At 41.6% G+C, this 18,231-nt stretch overlaps 1 long non-coding RNA gene across 1 annotated transcript; it reads left to right on the plus strand.

The window, feature by feature from the left end:
• The first annotated feature begins 5,457 nt into the window (after positions 1 to 5,457).
• Positions 5,458 to 7,007, plus strand: LOC128787696 (uncharacterized). Its single transcript, XR_008430799.1, has 3 exons — positions 5,458 to 5,538; positions 5,863 to 5,923; positions 6,869 to 7,007. It is a non-coding gene; the product is annotated as an uncharacterized LOC128787696 (long non-coding RNA).
• Positions 7,008 to 18,231: the final 11,224 nt, after the last annotated feature.

Below are 18,231 nucleotides of genomic sequence, written 5' to 3' on the forward strand. Positions count from 1 at the left end.
TGTTTCAAATCAGAAGGCTTCGCAGAGCCTGCTAGAGAGTGCACAGCAGCAGCCCACATAGCTCTGCCCTCATGTTAGAGAATCCAAAACACAATTCCAGCAGCAGTGCAGCGGGCAGGCTTCACAAATATTTGATTATATCTCCTCTAAGAGCCTAAAAAAATCTAAATGAATATTTGGGAAGATGACTAATAGCTCGCCATGAATATTCCAAACAGGCTGTCCTAGGTATTTGTATAAATGCACTCAGATGAACCTGCTGGTTTGTGTGTCTGTACATCCAGAGCAGTGCATTTTCATCCCTTTTATTTGTTCCATAATGTTCATACAGACCTGGGTGCAGGGCAAACACAAATTAAAATGACTTGCTACATGAGAATAAGCAATTCATTTACAGTTTAGAGCGTTAAAACCTACTAAAACATTATACTTTTAGAGTCATTTGTTCCCTTCAGATTTTTTAAATTAGCTGGTCCCTTTATCAAGCTTAACCCATCACACTGGTTTTTCTACCGTTTGCTTGACTTTAAGCACACATTTCCCATTAAGCATCTGGCAGACAGTTTGAGGGCTTAGAACATGCCAGTCTTGGATATATCATTCTCCTCGCCCCCTGAGAGCAGAGGGAGCTGAAGGATCACAAGAACAGCTCCAGTGGAAAAAGCTGTTAAATTTTATTAACCAGGGCCCTGAACCAGGAATCGTTACTATAACAGTGCAAAGTGGAGGTAAAATATCACCTCTGCAGGGTGACAGTATTTTACAACCATCTCATAGTTAGGCAAAGGATTGCATACGTGAGAAGCAATCATGAATTAATGGACCAGCCACATTGTAGCATCAAGGTTAAAAATATAGATTTGTTCAGGATTCACTAGAATGGTAATGCAAAATTCTGCACTACGCAGAGACTCTTTTTCCTGGAAAAGTTCTTCCTCACATTCACATCCCTCTTACAGCTGCCATTGAATTCTAATATGCCTTCAGATGGATGTGAAAAATGTTGCAATACACAAAATTTGTAGTTGCTACAGGTTGTATTGGTGGGATGGGAAGGCAAGACTCCAACGAGTCGACAAACTTTCAAATAAAAGGTGAGATTTCCATTCATTAAGCTGCAGAAAGGGCAGGGGGTTTGATGGGAATCTTTCCTGAGTGACTGCTAATCTTTTTGTTCCTCACACAGATACTCCCTTGCCTATTGTCATGGTAACAGGCAGCTCCACTCTGCTCCCTCCTGCCTCTCCTCAGGCTGTGCACAGCCATGGCATTATACCCAGGTATAATCCCATCATTCTTCCACCCTTATCCTCAAAGTCCTGTGCAGGCCTGAATACAGCCTGCAAGCCTGAAGAAGGAGCATCTTTGCGGGACACAAACCCACAGAATGCAAACAGAGAAGTAGTCCCATTTCCTCGTGCTCTAGGAGTCATCTCAAATAATAATACAAAAGACCTTTCATGAGACATACCAAATTTTACCAGCTGGGCAGAGATTAGAAGAAGGGCATTAGAGGAAGGAGATTTCGACATGGCATCAACCCAAATAATGGCCATGACAATAAAATATGGCAGGCAAAATGCAAGGGCTACCCAAATGGGCACCACTGACACACGACATAATCAAAGACTTGAGACAGGCAATTAAATTCAGTGTTCTCTTGGGGTCAGTGCCTATCAGCACAGAAAGTCTAAAATTCTCAGTAACCAGGGTTCCAACACAGGAACCCTGTTTCCACTTGATAATCCACTCCCTTCTCAGGGAGGGACCTTTCTTTGTTCTCGGGGACAGGACACAGCAGTGCATGTTGTTTTTGTTGTCCTGCTGTGGAAGGCCCCAGCTCATGTCCATGCTCCACCTTGCTGTCTGTGCAGGTGCAATTGGATCACACTGCTTGGCTGCCAAAACTCAGGCCAGCACTGGAGGATGTTTCATGGGATGCAGGCACACATGTGCCGATCAACACATTATTATAATGAAAAATCTCTATTTATTTTACCTGGATTAATGCTGTAGAGACCCAAGCACTCGTCCCAGGAACCAGCCTGGTTGCACCTGCCTGCTGCAACTCCCCCCTGGTGCACCTTTTGCTATTTGCCTGGCTTGGTATCTCAAAAGCCCTTCTTGTATTCAGACAAAAAGACAATTTCCTGCTGCTGCTGCCTAGATGCGTAATTCTGCTAACTAGACAGACCTCTCAGAGCGAAATATTTATCCTGCTCGTAATGCAAACACACCACACGAGTGACAGCCTTTTCCAGACTATTACAAATCACCCAGGATCACCCCCACACTTGTCACATGGACTCTTGTGCACAGGGAACCACACACTGGCAGCTTTCTCCCTCGGTTCAGGGAAGGCAAAGTGGACGACACGAAGCCCGAGGGCTGTTCCAACCCACCCCAACTGGCAGTGCTCCCAGAGGGAAAGTGCTCCAGCTGGGGAGAGGAGCATGTGCTCCAGGAGCCAGCCTCAGACCTCCTCCTTTGGGAGCCAGGAGGGGAAACAGAGCAGGACAGGGTGACAGAAATGCTGTGGCTGATGAAACCCGTTACCTACGGAGAGAATCGCTGCTTGGACAGAGCCAGGAACTGCTTTAGCTCCCCTGGGTAAGTTACACAGCATAAAGTCTGGAGTGGTCAAGGCTATCAGAGAATAGTTTGGGTTGGAAGGGACCTTTAAAGGTCATCTAGACCAACCTCCTGCAAAGAGCAGGGACTTCAACTTGGTCAGGTTGTTCAGAGCCCCGTTCCAGCTGACCTGGAATGTTCCCAGGGATGGGGTATCCACCACCTCATCTGGCAAGAAATATTTCAACATAATGCCAACTGAAAATCTTTGCCCTCAGTTGCAGACCTTTTATTAAGACCTTGTAATTTTTTTCATTGGTCTGGCAGTGTAAAAAGAATGTGAATTTCTGATGTAAAAAGTACAGTAGAAAAAGAAACAGAGCAGAAGTTATTTTAGCCCCTCCTTATTATCATTAAAGAATGAAAACTATTTATTTTCCTTTTCTGGCCACCTTTGTAATGATCAGGTCAGCACAGTCAAGAAACATCTCCTGGCTCATTCAGTTAGCATTATTAGAAAATTTAGCTTGCCTTGATTTTTTATCTAGAGCTAATCTGAATAAAATTTAGGTTAAAACCCTGATAGAGGAGCATGGCTTTGTCCCAGTATGTTTTCTGGGTGCAAACAAATGGAGTGATTGATTGTATGAATACATATTTAGTGTTACAGTCAATATTTGTCACAGTTAATAACAGTGTTGTGCCTTTACTTAAAGCTGTTTTTTTGAGGCTCCCAAAGCACTTAATATTTGCAATAGTTCTACAGTGTTATTATTAATCATTCTTATGTTTACAGAAACAAGTTGAGATAAATAACTAAACTTTTTCAAAGCCATGCAACACAATCTAAATCTGTAGATTCCCCCTTAAAAATATGTCAACAGTGACCTTGTTTTCACCTCTTCATGATCCAGACATTTTGACCTTTCAGTTGTTATGGCTCATATAATTTGTCCATCATTATTAATAGCAGTAGGAATACAAAAAAAGCTAGGGAGGCTCAAAGGACTTGTTGCCCATGGATAAAAATAGAGAAGACCACTGGTGCAGCAGAACATCAAAGTCTCAACCATGATAATCCTACAGAGCAATTGTAAGTGACATTGGGCTTTAGATGCTGAATAGATAACACAGTGCTAAAAAAAATTCTGTGAGCAGATTTTACCTTGCTTATATTTTCTACTAGAATCTTCCACTTCTCTCATTCTCGTAGTTTGTCTACCTACCCATGTCCCTTATGTGCTTATGCACAGAGCCTTTCTCAACACGCAAAGAATCTATTAAATCCTCTTTGAAGAAGGTAAACATGCATGAGAAAAGGTGCTGGCATTTTTCTGCAGCGTCTCACCCAGCTCTCTGAACACAGGTACAAAACACAAGCACAAAACACAAGCAGCACTGAATGACAGCTAGGGACTGGTTTTCCACATGAGACAGAGCCCAGGTTTACCCCAAAGCACTTGGATCTCCAGCACAGCCCAGTTTCTGTGTTATTGCAGCAACTGGCTCATATGTGAAGAGCCTGCTGGGGATACTGGAGATGCAGTGACAGCCAATGCCCCCAGAAGCAGGCAGGCATCACAGTCCTAAAATAAATGACGTCTCAGGATGTCAAGAGTGAGAATCCCAGGCTGCTGCTTGTGTACAGAAACAGAGAAGAAGACATACCAGAGCACTGGCCAACACAGAAGCAGGGCTTACTGGAAAAAATAAAAATAAAAATAAAATAAAAACAAAACAAAACAAAACAAAACAAAACAAAACAAAACAAAAAACTGTTCAGCAAGGTAAATAGAGAACAGGGAATTTCTCCCCTCCTAAATACAGCTGTATAGGAGAGAGCTCTGTGCCACACACCCCTCTTATTTTCACTGGGGATTCACAGAGAGTCACAAACAGGCTGCCCTGTCATATATGATCTTTAATAATCTCACTCACATAAACATGTGCACTCACATAAACATGTGCACTCACATAAACATGTGCACAGAGGAATGACTGTAGCTTGCTCCCCAATAAAACATGGAGGTTTAGGGCCCACAGTCTGCAGTGAATTTCCAGACTCTGCAAAGGTGAAGTGAGTCCTGAATATTTTTTCTCAATCCTAAATTATTACTGGCTCAAATGTCCTGAATATAGATTAGAAGAATTACCTGATTGTATTAACCCGGGGAAAGAGTTGAATAAAAACCCATGATCATATTTCAGTAAAATAGTCTCCATTAGAGAGCAAAATCCCTCTCCATCTCCCTCTCTCTCATATATTTATATGCAGCATGCAATGCCTTCTCTAACCCATTTTTGGGGTACTTGAATAAAACTGAATATTGTCTACTCAGTCTGAAAGATGATAAAGTCACCTAGGACTCTTCTCCTAGGACAGCAATAAACCAGCCCTCCTGCCAGTCTCAGGCACATAACATGCCTGCATTTAGTGTTTGCTCTGCTCCGTTTGAAATGTTAATCATCCCTATGTAAATTCTGGCACACTGAAACTCAGTTCATATTAACTTCAGGTTACCTGATTTAGATACGGTAAAGGACAACCATTTATCGTCTGCTTTCGAAAGATCAAAGAAGCCTGTCCCTAAAATATGCCCCCTAACATGCAAATGAATCTTAACGTCTCTAATTAGATTATAACTTGAGGGTGCTTTCTGCTGTTGAAATGAAGTGTTACTGTGTCACAGGCTTAACACACTCCAAGGATCTGATCTGCTCAGCAAGTCACAGCCACACTTCTTACCCCGGCCTGTGACGTGCCTCCCCTCGCTGGTTTTGTTACCAAAAAAAAACCCCAGATCTGCTTTTGTGACACCTCCTCCTCAGCTCTGACACTGATGGCAGTGTGGAAACGCTCGGGGAGTCGAGATTCCCCCACCAGGGGTTTCTGCGGCTCCTCGGCGCAACGTGCTCAGCAGCAACTGCGCGCAACGAGCTTGAGAGGCTCCACGTACCTGCTGATGAGTAAGAAATTAATTCACACCTCAAGCCTATTCTCCACTGCTCTTACAGGGACACAATTATGTCATGGTGGTCATCTGCCTTTAAAATCCCAGCGGTGGGAAACCCTTTATGCTTCCTCTGAGAGGTAGCAAAGGGAGGTCAGCACTGCATCATCACTCCAAGTGACTCCACCTGCTATGGTGCACAGGAAAACAGGAATTTGCTGCCTCCACGAAGATTTAAAGTGGGAAAGCAAAAATACAGGGTAGTCATCACATAGGAAAACACTCTGGGAAAGAAAAGCCTTAGTCACCTGATACAAATATATGTGTTTAAAAATAAAAGGTGTGGTTGGCGACTGGACCAGCACTTAGGGAATGCTGCAAACTCAACCAGAAGCTACTTGGTAAGCAGGAGGTGAGAACAGCAAATGTGAAGAGATGGCTGAATGTTTGTCACAAAAGCAGCTCTTCCTCAGGCTCATGAATCATTTCTTAACTGATCCTGATTTCTTTAAGTACACTTGTTGATATGCTACAGGCTATATCAGTGAAGCAACATTGCCAGGAAGCAAATATCATTATGAGTTATGTGCACAAGAAATGGAAAATCTGACCCATCTCTCTTTCTGCTGTCTTATTGTATCAAAATATTATATTGTGAGGTTGCTGGGATTCTTGTCTGCATGTTTCTGTATTTTGATGGTGGTTTTATAAATTGTGGTCTCTTAAATTATTCCTCTGTAAGCACGGGAGATTTTATTTGGGCCTCTTTAAGTTAATATTAAAATCAATATGAATGTTTTTCAGCTCATTTGAGAAAATTAATTTAATCCATTTGGATTTTCTGGAAATGCAGAGTTTATACATAAGGCTACTTTTTTTTTTTTTTTTTTTTTTTTTTTTTTTTTTAATACAAACACTGGATGGCACAGGAGCAGAGAAAGGTTTTGTGTCTGACAAAGAGAGTCACTGAGTCACAGAATGGCCTGGTTGGAAGGGATCTTACAGATCATCCAGCCCCCATCCTCTGCAGGATGGGCAGGCACATCTTCCACTTGAGCTGGTTCCTCAGAGCTCCAGCCAGTGTGCTAATGAAAAAGAATTGAGGGGGAAAATTAAGAACCTTAAGATAAGTGAATATTTTCAAGAATATTTGACCCTTGCCCAAAGATCCTTGGGCAACAAATACTTTGGGCGGCACATGTAATGAAATAAACTGGGAATGCCTATTTTTCACCATGTTTAAAAAATCAGCTGTTCATTAAAATAAAATAGGTGATAATTCCAAGATCAGCTTTTATACTCGAAGTGGTTGTTTCACCGTGTATTTTTCTAAATCCTTTGTTCAGCACAGATTTCTAGGAGGAGAAAGATGTGCCAAATGGATGGGAGGACTTTTGCTGGCAGCCTGCAAGTTTCACACCCAAATCTGTGATGTGCAAATGCCAACATTCTTGAGCAATCACCTGAGCATCGGCGAAACACAGACCTGGGGTGGAGGATTTGACCACTGGATTTTGTAATGGTTGAATGAGATGAGAACCTGTGTCATGGAGTTAGTCCAAAGGTGCCAGAGGGCAGGGAGAAGGGTCCCCAGATGGGGCTCAGCTGGACCCACTCAGTGTGTGGGGACAAGGGCTGGGGCACTGCTGAGCTTCAGGAACACTGTTGTGAAGAAGGTAATGAAAGGGGACATCAGCAGAGTCCCTGAACAAAACAGAAGCTGCAAGTCTAGGAATTAGAGAGAAGCCAAAGGCTGTGGCCGAGGCTCCCTGGAGAAACTGAGCTTCCTTCATGAGGAGCTGGCAGAGAATTAGAGATGCTGAAGTCTTTCAGCAAAGGTGACCTCATATTTGAGCTGGAATGGTCAGAAGAATCTGGTTCATACCAGACCTAACGAAGTGGAGCTTCCCAAAAGGAAAATTTTTCCACATGAGTCATGCTTTTGCAAGAGCTGGGAACCTCTCAGTGTCAACAGCATGCAAGGAATGGGAAAGCAGATGGATGAGGCCATGCCTCAGCCCTACATTCAGATATGTAAATTTAAAGAGAAACACCCAAAAAATGTCATAAGCTCATGGCAATAAGGACATGGATTTACATGTAAAAATTCTAGGTCGCTCTTCTACAAACCTCTCACTGAAGGAACCCTGCATGCTCCTCACCCCTCAATTACACTGAAAATGCAGTCGAGTCATGCCAGGTGTGGTCAGTGTTATGGGATCTACAGGTCTACTCCACCTCCTTGCAACACGAGTGGCACTGCACTTCCCCTGTGTACTGCAAGGTGCATTTGAGAGCAAGCATTTTAACCTCTGCTCCTCCTAAAATCAGCCACACTCGTGTCACGATGAAAAACCCACAGTGGAAAAGGAGAGCTAAGCTTAATAATACATAACAAAAATGGGACATAATAAGGGTTTTTCTGGGGTTTTTTTTTATATTTTTTGTTTTGCTCTTCTACTGAAAGAGATCTACTGCATAATTTTGTTATGAATAACCTCCCATGACTCTATTTAACCAGCACAGTTTGCTCTAAAAAGCTACACGTGTTTCCAACACTACGTTAAAGCAATGTTGGATCAGATGTAGCTGAAGCTGGAAAAAGTAATTTTTTTCTGGTATGTCAGAACAAACAGAGAGCACTGGGTTTTTTATTCTGAGGTTAAGTTGATTTTTGGTTCTAGGGGGGTAAATATTACTGAATTTATTTTTGTTCTAGCAACATGCATGGTCTCTAATGATACTGGATACTTGGTGATGCTGACAAGGTTAGAATTTGGGTCCATTTATGGAGCTAGTGGTGTGTGATAAAGATGAAGCATTTGGGGTTTGTTTTCTAGATGTTCAGTAAGTCATTTCCAACTGCATTTGTTTGAGCCAAACAGAAAAGCTTGTTTTTCAACAGGACTGAATTTATTAGACACATTTTTTTCTCATTTATGTCTTGAAACATGAATGTTTGTAGTCCACAGGAGCCTGAGACTTTACTTGAGAATAAATTATTTCTAATATCCTGATTTATTGTGGTGTTTTGGGGCCACTTCTTTCTGCCTGAGTGGCACCAGTTAGGGTCAATAGCATCTGCCCAAGGTAGTTTCACCTCTGGTCACTTGGCCCTATAAAATATAGCATGCAGCTCTGGAAATATCAGACAGACCTTTAATTTTAATTCTGGAGACAGACCTTTAATTTTATGCTTGCATCAAGCAGGAAACATTAGACACAATGCATGAATATCAAAATGCTATGCTTTTTTTCTACAGAAAGCTGATCTAAATGAGTTTAAGGTCTCTGAAACTGTCCTGTGTTAGTCATCCAGAGACAGTGATTTAAAATTCAATACATTATCCTGGGTTAGAAGATATTTGGACATGTAAGTGATTTGGCATAGCTTTAGAAAATTGACCTAAAATGTCAGGTGAAAAATCCCTGATTTGGTCTCCACTTTGTCGAATTTGGTCACCAACAGGTGATTCTGGAGTTAGCATCTTTCTCAGTGGATCACAGACTGGAGACCTGGAACTGAAAAGCAAAAAGAAATAAAAGATGTTCCAATTGGCACTAAAGGCTCAGTTTCCCCTGTAATTTAGGGGACTGTGGTTAGTCTGCTTTACCTTTGATCTGCTGCATAATTGCTCTCTGTCACACGTGTGCTCCTGGGATCTGCTGCTTCCTGGCAAGCTTGAAAATCAGGCAATTTATTTTGGTAACCAGGTAGGGACATAGGAGCCCAGCTTCAGATATCTACTCTCCTTGCTGATGAATCACTGCTGGGCAGCATCCTGCCAGCAGCACAAACACCATACTGAAAATTAAGAGCTTTTAGCCAAATCAGGGCTTCACGAATATCACGCATTGCAATATTGATTTCAATTTCTTTATGGATGAGATTCTTTCAGCATTATTGCCTGCTTTGTGTATTTAGGGAAGGAAATAACGACAGCATTCCCATTTCAGAAAAACAGCTTTGTGGCCTACTCACTGCTGAAATCCATTAAGAGACTCTGCAGGGTGGGAAAAGAGGTGCTTTTTTTTTGTCTTTAGCTTGTATTTTATAGCTGTGTGACAGAGTCTGAATCTGTTTGTGTGGTCAAGGCCATCCACCTGGCTGCTGCGTTTTGTCCTGCGTTCGTTTGTATCTGCATCCCTTGTGGGAACCACAAAGCACTTACTTTCAAAAGCACAGAGATGGTAAAAACGTGCTGAACACTTTGTCAGTGAGAGGGAGGTCATTGCCAACCTGGCAGAGTTGGCCCATTCCCCCAGCTCCAGCCAGCTTTTTCAGCCCTGCATCCCCAACTGGTTCCAGTCAGGCCGCTGGTGCTGAAACTGCTCTTGTTGTAAGGTCAGCAAAGGCCTCAGGTTGTGTTTGCTGGGCTTTTTTCCCGTGATTTAAGCTCTTTCCTGTTGAGTTATTGCGTAACTGCAGCTCTTGACAAACACGTGTCCCTGTGCCTGCCCTGCCTGGGAAGTGCTCAGCTCAAAAAGAAAAGTTGCCAAGTCGCAGTAACAGCATTCTGGTACTCTGGGCAAAAATTTGTTCAATAATTTTGGGTTCCACCACGCCACTAAATGCATTGAGAGTTATTTTTTTTTTTTGTTTTGTTTTGTTTTTTGTTGTTTTTTTTTGTTGTTGTTGTTTTTTTGGTTTTTTTTTTGTTTTTTTAACAACAGAAACAAACCATACCAATTACTCAGCAAGTTGTTCAAAAGTTTGTGTCATCAGTAAGACTTTCATTTCCACTGGGACATAATAATGCTGGGTTGGGTTTGTTTGTGTGTTTGCAGTGCTTGAAATACGTGACAGGCCTCTGGTTTTCCTCTTCATTTGATGCTACTTCTTAAACACAGTTGTTAAATGTTACAAAGACGCCCTGTTTTCTTCAGCTGCTGAGGCACATAGTGAATAGATCCTTTTGGTGAACAAATTATGCATTACTTTCATTTGAGAAAGCCTTGACACGTAGAGAATCTGTTGCAAAAAAAAAAATTTTTTTTTAAGTAATTCTTATGATCCTGCTTGTAAGTTATAGATCTCAAGGACTGACACGCTTCTCATTTCCTCTTCAGATTTTCTAGTTTGGTGTTTCCTTCTAAGCAAAGCAAGGATGTCTTGTTAGACCTAGACTTGTTAGACCTACATGTAGCATGTATTTTGTTCAGCTTTTTGTTCCCTGTCAGATATTATGCTGGTAGCCTGGTCCTCACAAGGCTGATTCTTTCTGAAGAAATGTTTGAGGGATGTGACTGTCAACACCAGGGCTGTATCAGCACTGGTGCTTTTGCAGGAAAGCATTTGCCAGACGTTCCTCGTGTCACTTTTTTGGGGGTTTTGGCTCTGGGTAACAAATAACCTGACAAATGTATGACAGGCTGCATGTCATCCCACAAACATGCCTGTGTTCTGGGATGTCCATGGAAGGAGCTGGGTTTCTACTTAAGCACTACTGGTCCAATATTTCCTGTCTTGGAAAAACTACACTGCCTTCATAGTGAAAAGCAATGAAAAGCTGTGACACCAAAGGAAGTGGTGAATTATCTCAATTGTATTTTGTTCCTTTATTTTTTTTCTAATCCTGGGTATACCTGTGAAATCCATTTATTTATAGATTCCCCTCTATCACCAGCGTAACCAAGCTCTCCTTCTACATCAAACTCTTTCATTTCTGGCAATAACAATAAAAGGAGCTGATAATTTCTCCTTTTTTTTTTTTTTTTTTTTTTTTAATATTTCCTTTCCCTTCTCTAGTTTCCCTAGGAACTGGCTGTAACAACTTATATCTGCAGTATAGCAATATAGCACATGTCCAAAACTCAATCAGGTCTCTTTCAGGTCTGCAACTGAACAGACTTGGCTTGGGTGTTTTAGGTTGGTCTGGGCTTTGTTTGTTTTGAGGGTTTCCCTTTATTTTTCTTTTATCATTGTTGGTTGGTTGCTGTTTGTTTTGGGTTTTTTTTTGTTTTGATTTTTTTTTTAGTTTTGTTTTGTTTTTTTTTCCCAGTGACAACTGCTCCAAACCCAATTATCTTTTTTCCACTTACATTTTTTCCTCAGTATTGTGGTTTTAGGAACTGCCAATCAACACCTAGCATAGCTTTACTGGGTGAACATGGTTTTATATTTACTGGGTGAATAGAGTCTTTTCAGACATCTGACTGACACATTTGCACCCTTTTGGAGCAACTGTACCTTGAACAACCATTCCAGAACCAATTTGAATTTTCAGCCATTTAGACTTACTTTACTGAAATATGATGATGTCTATCTCATTATGTCATCTCCTGTGGGAACATCTCCTGATTTCAGTCCCCTTTGGGTGGTTTCTAGGATTTTTAGCTATTTTAAAGCTATTTTTAGCGTATCTCTGCAATGTGGTTACACACAGTTGTCCTTCCTTCCTTCCTTCCTTCCTTCCTTCCTTCCTTCCTTCCTTCCTTCCTTCCTTCCTTCCTTCCTTCCTTCCTTCCTTCCTTCCTTCCTTCCTTCCTTCCTTCCTTCCTTCCTTCCTTCCTTCCTTCCTTCCTTCCTTCCTTCCTTCCTTCCTTCCTTCCTTCCTTCCTTCCTTCCTTCCTTCCTTCCTTCCTTCCTTCCCTTCCTTCCTTCCCTTCCTTCCTTCCTTCCTTCCTTCCTTCCTTCTTCCTTCCTTCCTTCCTTCCTTCCTTCCTTCCTTCCTTCCTTCCTTCCTCTTTCTCTCTCTCTTTCTCTCTCTCTCCCTTTATTTCTGTTTTTCTGTCTTTCTTCTTGTGCTGGATGCAGCCTATAACCCCAGCCTCTTCTACAGTTCATTATTCCTCTCTTTCATAAAGGTATTCTGCATTTCTATTGGACTACAATTATTATTACAGTGGAAATCTGACATTCTCATTTCTTTCACTTTTATTTTTTTACCTCAAAGCATTACTGGAAATGTTGTCTCTTCTGCTGGTGGTACAAACAGTGCTGCTGGTTTACATGATCTTTTCACTGGTGGTCAACAACACGGAAGAAATCTTTCCCTGGGATAGCTGGACTGCTAAAGCATTTTCTTTCACAATCACATAAACTGAGCCACTCTTGTTAAAAAAACATCCTTTCTCCTGCTTGTTTTTCTGTTGCAACAGGCAATCTTTGTAAGTGGTGCTAGACACAAACTCTGCCTATCATCAAGAAGAAATGAAGCACATCCTTTCCCCTGCAAACCCCTTCCTTTCCTCACGTTAAGAAAGGGACACACAGATGGTAACAATTCCACTGTCCCATCTCCTACCGCACGTGTTAGGGCATCCAGCTGGTAATCCTGGGGCTCCTCTGCAGGCAGGTGAACACACCCAGGAGGGTTTGCACAACTCCTCTAGCAGGGTGGCCGTGTGGCAGGGACTCCCTGCTGCAGCTCCTGGTGAAGCACCAGCAGCCCTTGGGCCTCTGGCGTGCTCCTGCTCACTCCTGGTTTTGATTGAGCGGGGTTGCTTCATTTGTCAGAGCTTTTGCAATCCCCTCTGCAGTCGTCTTTGTTATTTAGAAGCCCTTCCCCCTGCCCTTGCTGAGGAATTTCTGGTTTTCTTTCACTGTCATTTCCAAAGATTCAGGATTATTTAATTTCTTTCTGTTCCAGAGTGCTGCTGGTTTTCTTTCAAGCTTTTCCCAGCAGCCTGATCTCACAGAGATTTTCTTATACTCTTCCTAGTATGACAATAGCATTTTTTTTGTTGTTGTTGTTTGCTTCATGATGTTTTAGGAGTAACAGCAAAGCTTGGAGAAGTTAACCTCTTCAACTTGCAAGTCTGACACATGCCTCCTTGACCTCTCTAAAACCCGAAAAATTAAAAAAACTTACATGTTTAATGTTCTCAGTAGCTTGTTTGATGGAATTAACAGAAGCATGCTGAAATGTCATGAAGAAAGCAAAACAAACAGGGCTTATCTGGAGAAATAAAGCAGCTGATCTAGCAGAGGAGCAGAGATTTCAGTGCAGAAAATGAAATCATCAGCTCTGGGAAGCAAAAATGGAGAGGCAGGAGCCAGTTGTAATGGAAGGCTGAGTACCAGAGAGAGAAGAATGGTGTCACATGGACATTAAACATAGAAAATGAGTGGGCAGGGAGAAAAAAAAGAAGTGATAGTCAGAACAGACTGGAGGGAGGGAAGCCTCGTTATTCACAGCACGAATCTGGGTCCTCTGGGGACCAGCTGGAGGAGCAGGGTTGTGCAGAAATTATCACAAGAGAGGACAGGTGCACAGCCAGCCTTGGAGAGAAGATGCAGCCTTTGGGGGAAGCCAGGCACAGGGGACAGGTCATCCTGGCACAGATTTTACCTGTTCCTGTCCTCTGGAGAAGCAGCAGAAGAGTAAATGGAGGAAGAGAGAGGCTGAGTTAAAGGGGAATTGCCAGGAAAGGCAAAGATAACGAGGAGGAAGTAGGGTTCAAGGCAGAATGGCCCATTTCAGAGGGAGATAAAAAGGAAGGCAAAATGAGAAAGTAAAAGCTGGGGGGAGCAGCAGAACAACAAGGCAAAAAGGAAACAGAATCAGAAAATCATACAAATTGTTTAGATTAGGAAAGACAAGAAATTCTACATATGCAGAAATCCATATAAAAGATTTGAGATGAACATTCCACCATACAGAAAATATAACTAAAAGAACCTAAAAGCATAAGGACAAAAGGAAACTACTACAAATCAAGCTGGCTTAACCTTTGCTACAAGCTGGGACAAATGGAAATGGCTGGGGAAAGAAGGAGAGGCATTAACAGCAATATTTAACCAGGGAGTTACAGCCTGTGTGTGAAGTGTGAACCACTAAGTGTTCAGTGAAAGATAACCTTGTTTTCAGCTAATACAATCCTGCCACACAGGGCTCCTGCCTCCCCTGGAGAAGAGAAATCCACAAAAATAAAAATGAAGGTTGGAAACCATTTGAATGGCAACAGGAGATGAGAAAATATAAAGTATGGCAGAGCTATACAAGCATAAAACCAAGCACAGATGAGGAACTGAGATGATAGCAAGACAAATGACAGTGGGTTTCTGGCTATAGCAAAGTGACCCATTGCCCTAGAGGCTGGAACACTCCCCAGTTCAGCAACTGCTGTCACTGAGACTTGGTGACAGAAACTGGCTCAGTGGAACATTTTTAGTTTCTCCTTCACAAATTCCTTCCTCTCTTGTACCTTTGTGACTATAAATATATATATATATATATATATATATATATATATATATATATATGCATGTGCCCCTTTTTTTGTAATGGAGATGCCTTTTTTATCACTAATCTGGCATTTTCTTTGATGCAATTTAACATGCAGCAGAGTACAAACAAAAGCTGACATGGAATAAAAAAAAAAAAAAAAGACCAGAAGGAGTGGTAAGGGGAGAACACTGTGGAGGAGAAACTAAAAAAAAAGTTCAAAGCATATTAAATTCTCCTGAAATGGAGGATATGGTTGAAGTAGGTTCAATAAAATAACACAATTTTTCTTTAAAAAGGAGACAGGGCTGATGAAAAGAAAGATGAATTAAGGTAACTGTGAGTACTGCAGGGCCAGAAGCACCAGATTGCAAATGAGAAATCCTGTGCTGTAGAGATTTGAGAAAATATTGTGCTCTAGGAAAGACTGAAATATTTGAGACATGGCCACTGTATAAGTGAAACCAAGAGGAAATCTTTCCAGATATTTATAATGTTTGGAAGTCTTATTGATGATGTAACTTTCAAAATCAAATCTGAGATCAGAATAGGGACCAAGAGACCCTCAGGAAAGGGTTGCTAGAAGCACACAGCTTTAGCTTGCTAAAGACTGTGAGACTTGGCTGCAGAACAGAGCTAGATCTGATTACAAGTTTTGAAACTGAAACCAGCTGATGCTACAGAACCTCATCACAAAATGAAGAAGCAGAACAGGTCTGAATAGTCAGAGGTGAAGTCTAAAAACTGCAATCAACCAGCGTGAAGTTTCATCAAGCAATGGAAGAAACTGATGGGAAGAAAACGCACAGTTAAATTCACAAGAATAAAAACATCTTGTAAAAGCTTCCCATGAGTGACTAAAGTTGTCTTTAAAAGAAATACTCTGCATGGGAGGTTCTTTGTGGGAACTGTCCAAATGGCAGCTCTGTTTCAGGAGGGATTTGTCTCCTCTGACTACAGCAGTTTGCAATCAAGGTCTCTCCCCTTGCCTGGGAAGGAATCCCAGCACTGTTAACAGAGTCAGTGCAGCCAGAACAGCTCAAGGTGCGACTCAAGTGAGCAGAAACAGGTCCCTACATCAGAATAAGAACTGCTCCATAATCTATATTAACTATATTGACTATATTGACTATATTGACTATATTGACTATATTGACTATATTGACTAGACCACTGCTGTTGTAAGGGAGGCCTTGGGAGACACCTTCCTTTTGTCAGGAAAATCCTGTCCCAGTACCTGAAATTCAATGAGTTTGAGCTGGACACAGTTTTGCAAGCCAAGTCTCAGTAACATTTCTTTTCAGTTGTAAAACTCATATCATGCAGTGAACAAAATATTCTTACTGTGAGTAAAATGTAAATCAGATGTAAGGGAAACAAATGTGAAAGAACAAAACTCGGTCTCACCTCCCTTTGGGAGAGCTGAAACTATGGAACAATAGCAGCTCATGAAGATAAAATGAAAGAGATGGGCACAGAAAAGCTGAAATACACAAAAATACAACAAAATAAGAATAGAATTTCTAGTACATAGACCAGGCCAGAAAGAACCTGCTAAGATGATAAAAGGTGAGTGCTGTTAATAGCAAAACAAGCCTTGAAACAGATACCAGCCCATAGCTAAATATAGTCAAGGGAATTTTAGATCAACAAGTTAAGATATGGCTTGGATTTGCTTATGATGCTGGGAAAATTACAGGCTAAAAATAGATTACTTTTCTTGTTGTTCTGCTGTAACACTATTAAAGAACATCACTGGTAACCTTATGTCTAGTCCAAAAAGACTGACACACGTATTGCACCAACTGTGGTAATTACAGAAAATGGCCTGTGATTTGATTAAGATGTTAAATGGCTTGCAAAAATAGTATCACTTAAAGCACTTCATGGCCAAGGTATCCACAACATAATGATTTTATGGAAAATGTCATGCAGATTGCAACAAGGGTGCCTAGTAAAATCTCAAGGGTGAAACACAGTATTATTTCACCCTACTTTGAACAAAGACTGTCATTTGCTGAAAGTTTAATGGGAATTGCTTAGAATTCATAATATAGTTGGTATTAAATACAAACATACTGCAAATTCTTACTAGCCCCGCTGGAAAAACAAAAAAGGGGGGGAAGTGGGGAATGAATGCATGTGAGGAAAGGTATGAAAAAAACCATATAAAAGCCCACATAAATAAAGCCCTCTCAGCCACAGGGCCCTGCATATCTCACATGATGCAAACCACAGGTGAAGCCCTTCCAGATATTCCACATGAAGCTCATTCCTATTTGTTCAAGCAATTACTGAACAAACAGAGGTGATTCTTGGGAGGAACTCAGGTCATCTTCTGCCTCTTCCAGAACAGAGAAAGCTTCTTTGGCTCCTACAGTTTGGAACAGAGCAGGGTTTTGTGCAACTGGACAGCAGCAGTGAAGATAACCGTGTGAAGAAAAGCAGATGCTGAAGTCTACCAGATCCTGAAGAGATCTGTGAAACAGAGAAGCCAGCTGAGAGACAGGGAATTTATTTGTGTTGTACTGTATATGATTTCCTTTTAGATGATTCAAATGAGAGGGTTGTTTGAAAGATGAAATACCCTGGCTTAAGTCAAATGTAGCTAGCAACTGCCAGTGAGAGGAAAAGTAGGATATTGAGATCACTGTGTTTCCCTCACAAATTCTTTCCTTCTCAATACTATTTTAAACTAATCCTAGTAATAAACATAATATTAAAATGTCATTTTTAACACTGTGTGAAAGCCACAGGCAACCATTGTTATAATGAGGTTTAAGCAAGAAGGCTGCAAAAGGGTGTGAAAAGGAAGAAAAGAAGGTTCCAGCAGAAAAGTAGCTGTTCATCTTGAAAAGTAGCATCTTCAACCTTTTTTGAGACATTGAATATCATAGGATCAGTAAAAGGAAGCTGAAGGTCCCAAATATGCCATCCATCATTTCAGGCTGGAAGACTCACCACGTAACCTCATCATGGTATATACGTGGCATGGAGCATACAGTGAATGAGCTTCTGAGGAGAGCCTTGCAACAAAAAAAGTGTTCTCTGTTCAAAATTGCAGATGATTCTGGCAAGATGATGCTGGTTCAGAGAATAATAAGCCCTTTTGCTCTCCTGGTGTTGTCTGCCAGGGAAAGGCAAATCTCACACTTTGGCTTTGGAGTTTGTTTTGTGTTAGTCTGACTGGATGTTTCAAAGAAAATGGCCTCATGTTAGGATTCACTGCCATGAAGGAAACACAGCAACAGCTAGACCTGGAAATCATTAATTGCAGATAAAAAAAAAAAAAAATAGTTTTGAAATGAGAACAAGTGCTTTTCCTGTCAAGCACAGATTGCAAAACTTTTTAAGCTGTAAGATAGCGCTCTGTTTCTGCGGCCCGAGCGTGCGCAGGCTTTGCCTGTGTATCTCACAGGGCGTGAGGATATCTGGTGCTGACGGCAGGCAGGCCAGTGACCCAGTGCTTGTTCAGCCACACTGGTGCTGTGCACTGACCCAGGAGAGGACTCCTGTGCCACTGGCACCAGTGACCCCCA

This window comes from Vidua chalybeata, chromosome 5 (assembly GCF_026979565.1).
Source record: "Vidua chalybeata isolate OUT-0048 chromosome 5, bVidCha1 merged haplotype, whole genome shotgun sequence".
NCBI classification, from domain to species: domain Eukaryota; kingdom Metazoa; phylum Chordata; class Aves; order Passeriformes; family Viduidae; genus Vidua; species Vidua chalybeata.